Source organism: Vidua chalybeata, chromosome 5 (assembly GCF_026979565.1).
Source record: "Vidua chalybeata isolate OUT-0048 chromosome 5, bVidCha1 merged haplotype, whole genome shotgun sequence".
NCBI classification, from domain to species: Eukaryota; Metazoa; Chordata; class Aves; order Passeriformes; family Viduidae; genus Vidua; species Vidua chalybeata.
The window spans coordinates 53,133,571-53,138,684 of NC_071534.1; positions in this window are offsets into that span (position 1 = coordinate 53,133,571).

A 5,114-nucleotide genomic window follows, 5' to 3' on the forward strand; every position below is an offset into this window, starting at 1 on the left:
GGCGGCCCCGGCGCCCGCGTCCCCGCAGGAGCCACCGCGCGGCGGCGGCACCGCGCATGCGCCGGGCGGCCCGGGAGCGCGGCGGGCAGTGGCGGCCCTGGGAAGGGGTCGGGGGCGGCCGGAGGGACGCTGGCGGCACCGGGACGGGTGGTCCCGGCAGGACGGGGCTTGGGCTCTCTCCCTTGTCCTTCCCGGAGCCCGCACAGGGCAGCTCAGGCCTGGGTACGCGGGAGATCCCGCGGCTTAGGGATAGAGAGGGTAGTGATGAAGGAAAGGGAAACCCTCACCCAAGCGGGCCCTGAAGGTCTTGGATCTGCGGGCACATCAGGATTTAAATGCTGCCGATAGAAAGCCCTTCCAGATGGTGTCTTTTTAAAGCACATCTGGGGTCGGCCACACCTGGTAAAACAGCCTAAGAGCAGAGGACTTGCCGAACATGCAGAGGGCAGCTTTCACCCACAGCCTCTGATGTTGTCCAGACCTGTGTCTTCACAGAGATGGCCAGATCTTGCTGTCCTTCTCTGAAACAGGCTGGGAACGGAGCACGCATTAACACTCTGGGAAAAAGCTGGACCACACAGCATCAAAGGAGGCCATATGTGCTGCATCATAGCCTGCAGCAATGGTGTTCAGACTAAAGCTCTAGGTCACAGATCCTGCTTCTTGTTTATGGATTTTATATTTGGCAGTACTTAGATAAAAACCAGAGATAAACAAATATTGCTGATATTTTTCTCAAAGATTTGCAGCTGTCATCTATCTGCAACTCACGTGAGTGAGACAGGGATTTTTATCTTTGCCTTGAAATTTTCATTTCCCTAGTCACTGTGAATGATGGTTGTGTTTATTATTCAAGTTTAAATATTGGGTGCAAGCTTTAAATAATACTTCTTGGCAGGGGTCCTTCCATCCAGGCAGGGAGATAATGAGCAAGGCAACAGGGATGTCCTGATGGTGACTGAGCAAGGATCCCAGGCAGCAGACACAAAGCTGTCAGTGCCACATGCTCCTGAAGAGTACTGAAGATCAGAAAGCAATACAGCCTCAACCCGAACCTGTAACCATAATTTGTTTCATTTTCCCTGCTTCTAATCCTCCATGGGCTCGGCCTCGTTTGTTTTCTGTAAGGACTGACACACAGTATCTGCCTCATAGGCAGAAGGCAGGGAGGAGAGGTACCCTTTTCTTACCCCCTGGTCCAAGTACAGTGTGTACTTGTGATGTAGTGCTGCAGAGAGTTCTTGGTCACCAGCTGTACCCCAGGCAGGGCAAGGTAGGAGGCAGAGCAGTGAAGATCCTGGTGTAGTGAACTTGGGAACAGAGCACAGCCTGTGTTGTTCCCACAGCTGAAGAAAAGTGGGGACAGTTTCTCGGTTGGGCATCAAGCCTCAATAATCCTAGCTATCTGTGATGAGGACTAGATGCATCAATTTCTCTTGCTCTAGCTGCATTTGGACTACATTTGTATTTTATCAGCCTCTAATATAAGAGCTTTCCATTCCAACAACAAAGAACCAAAATACCTTATGCACTTGTTACTGCTGCTGCCACAGGGATGATACTGAGCATGGCACTGACAGCCTGAGGCAGCACAGCTGATGTACAAAACTTTTGCTCAGACTTTCAACATTGTAATTGTTTCCCTATGATTTGTCTGCTGTTGACAGTCTTGTCCTGCTCCTTGAGATTGCAGCTGAAAGACCACTTTTCTAATTCTCACTATGTCATCTTCTTTTTGAATCCTCTTTCACCCATCCACTTACTTAATTCAAAACAATCAGCTTGCTTTTTGTTTTCAGAAACTGCCTGTGGTATTTCTCCTGTCTTCCCCTACCTAAGCCCTTAGCACTCATCTGCGATCTAGATGCTGGCTCTAGATGCTTGATCATGTTTTTCCATGAAGAAATAATGCCAACTTTAGTAACCATTTCTGAGGAACCTTGGTCTAAACACCTACAAACTTTATGAACTTAGGAGCAGCCATCTAGTCCCCTACATCTCCAAATGTGGCTGCAACTGGTCAATTAAGGAAGTGTTAAAATGAGGTAGCCTGTGTTGATGCCTTTCCCTAACTGTCCCAGCTTCCAACAATGTTGAGGGAGTTTCCTGAGCTTGTGGTGGTTTGATAACCCCCAAAAGACCTCAGGGTATTTTTTTCTGGTCTCCTCTTGGGACTGTATAAATTTCTGGCATCCACAGCCTCTGTATTAAGGAATTCCAAAGGCCCACAACCTCTTGTATCAAACCTACCTTGTTCTGTTTGCTTCAAATGTAATCAAATTATCAAATTAGACAGGCCCCTGTGGGAACGTATCTGGATCAATCCCTACCCATCTTTTCCATGACACATATATTTCTGTAGACATCTATTATATCTTCCCCTTAAATTATGTCTAGTTCCACATTTAATATCCAAGGCGTAGAAGACTAACCATAAATCAGACACTCTGCTTTTAAAATAAATGTGACATCCACGAGTGATTAAAATTTCTTATGAAGCTTGCTTCATAATAATACCATTATTTGATTTAATCATATTGATTTTGTAATCCTGCTTTGCAAGATTATGTCTTATAGCAAGCCAAAGAGACAGGCAAGATGGAATGGTACTGTCAGACCAGAACATGGGTAAACAAAGACCTGTAGTAAGGCAGAGAGTGGGACATGGAAAATTACTGTCACAATTTACAAACACCACAGCCAAGTTTCTCAGTAATAACATCCTGGCATGTACGCTGCTGGATGATCTAGACAATAATCAGGCTGTGATAATATTCCTGTGCTAATAAATATTTCACAAGTTGCTGGTAGGGTCAGAAATTGATTTACAGACCAAAGTGGAAAGTCATGCAAAGGAATTCTAATTAGTTCTAACAAAAGATCAAAAAGAAGTATTATTTTTTAGTTTGAATAAATCACTTGTTATCATATAGAAAATACTGATTATTGAAGGTAAAGTGTGAGTCTTTTTTAAGTCTTGTTTTCTCCAGTTCTGAAGGTTCAGAAATTCAAAAGAAAATGAGAAAAATTGAGATTGATTTCAAGTTCTGACAGGGGCACTTGTAGCACCTGGAATTTACCTTCTAAGCAGAGGGTATAGTACCTCTAGATGTGGTGTGAGATTTATCTCTTCAAACATGAAGGCGCCTGAGCAAGATATTGCAGAGCACACTATACCTGAATCATGTGGGAGGAGAAATAGCTAAATGTAACAGTGCAGTTCATGTGACCAAACGTGGATGTTCTCTTCCAAATGAGATGAGTCATTTACACATTGTAGGTGTCCAGAGTTTACACATGAATCCCACTCACTGTCTCTTATATTACAGCTTGTCTTAGCTTAGCTATTTCCCCAAGGGTGACTGTGTGCTGTCCCTGTCCTTACCAGTTCCCAGTGACTTGAGAATTGCTGCCTTTTAATCTGAAGGTTTTAAAATTGGTCATGCTACCATGAATTTTTCATGTAGTTCCTCACGCCGAATTTATGGTGTGGGAATCTATGGAAAGGATGCAGTTTCCCTGTTAACACTGCAAAGGAGCAGAAGGACTGGGAAGCACTTGTGGAGCTTTTCTTACCTTCAACCAGGGCTGTGACTCAAATCCACGTGGTCTTTACTCCATCAGCCCACCCTGGGAATCACATCACTCAGCCTGGGGGTGGTGTGGCCCTGCACAGACCCTGCACTACTCCTGTGCTGGCAGGGATGTTCTCACCAGTGCGGGTTTGCAGTCAGTGCTGCCATGGCTGTGCAGGTGCTGTCTGTGTGAGCAGCAGACACACCTTTGGTGAGTGCAGCCATGCCTCTGCAGAATGCTCCCAGTGAGACAAGACTGTGTAGGGTTGGAAATAGCAACTGGCAGACGGCAGGGAGCTGTGACTGGGTCTTAGCTCAGAGGTGATGGTTTTGGTGGTAAAGTGAAGTGAGATGCCAGATCAAGTGAAAAGGAGCAACTGGCAACGCAGCCTGGCGTTTTGGCAGTAAAAGGAGGCTCTGTGCTCCCTGGTAAGAAAAAGTGACTCTTAACAACAAGATCTGATATGGTTGCTGACATCAGTGAAGAATTTTTTGCTGCAAGGCATATCTCGTTGCTAGTGAGTCTCTTCTGGGGTTGTTTAGAGCACAATAGACAATTTCAGATTCAATGAACATCTAGTCCAACTGCTTGACCACTTTAGGGCTGACCAATAGTTAAAGTACATTGTTAAAGGCATTGTCAAAACATCTCTCAAACACTGACAGGCTGGGGGCATCCATCACCTCTCTAGGAAGCCTGTGACAGTGTTTTCTCACCCTCTCAGTAAAGAAATGCTTCCTAATGTCCAGTCAAAACTTCCCCTGGTGCAGCATTGAACCATTCTCATGGGATCTTATCACTAGATACCATGGAGAAGGGACCAGAGTCTCCTCCTCCACTACCCTCCTCAGTAGCAATGAGGTCACCTTTCAGCCTTTTCTCCAAACTAGATAGGCCTGAAGTACTCAACAGCTCCTCAAAGGACATTCCTTACATCCTTACTGTGAGCCAGAGACTTAGACATTGGGCTTCAAAACCAGCTAATGCCACCATGGGAACCTGGAGGGTAGCTGAAGCTGTTCAAGGGCAAAGAGATTGTATAAGCACAAAATGGGTTATTCTGTTGCTGTGGTATGCAAGCTGTCCCTGCATAAACCAAGAAACTGCTTGGCTTAAATAGCTAGTAGGGAAGTCAAGGCTGAAGTAAGAGAACATATTTCTGTTCAAAGAGCATATGGTATAGAGGAAATGTAACCAGCTTGAATGAAAGGGTATGAAGGGAGTCTTGGGACTATCTAGATAACAGAATGAGCAATACCATCAAAAGTGCCTGGATAACAATGTTAGAAACACCAAATTTGAGTGTGGATATAGCAGAATTGGGACTGGTGAGGAAAAAATAATTAGAAGCATGCCATTAAATATGTCCTATTTGTCTGGGAGGACCCTAGGCAGAGAAAAAGAGGTGCAGGGTTGGTGACAAGATAGGTTCAGGAAAATAACTACTAGGAATTAATTAAATAGGAAAAAAAGCCCAGGAAATAATTTAAAAAAATAGGCATTAGGTATATTCCTGTGAAGAACAGAGGGATGAGATA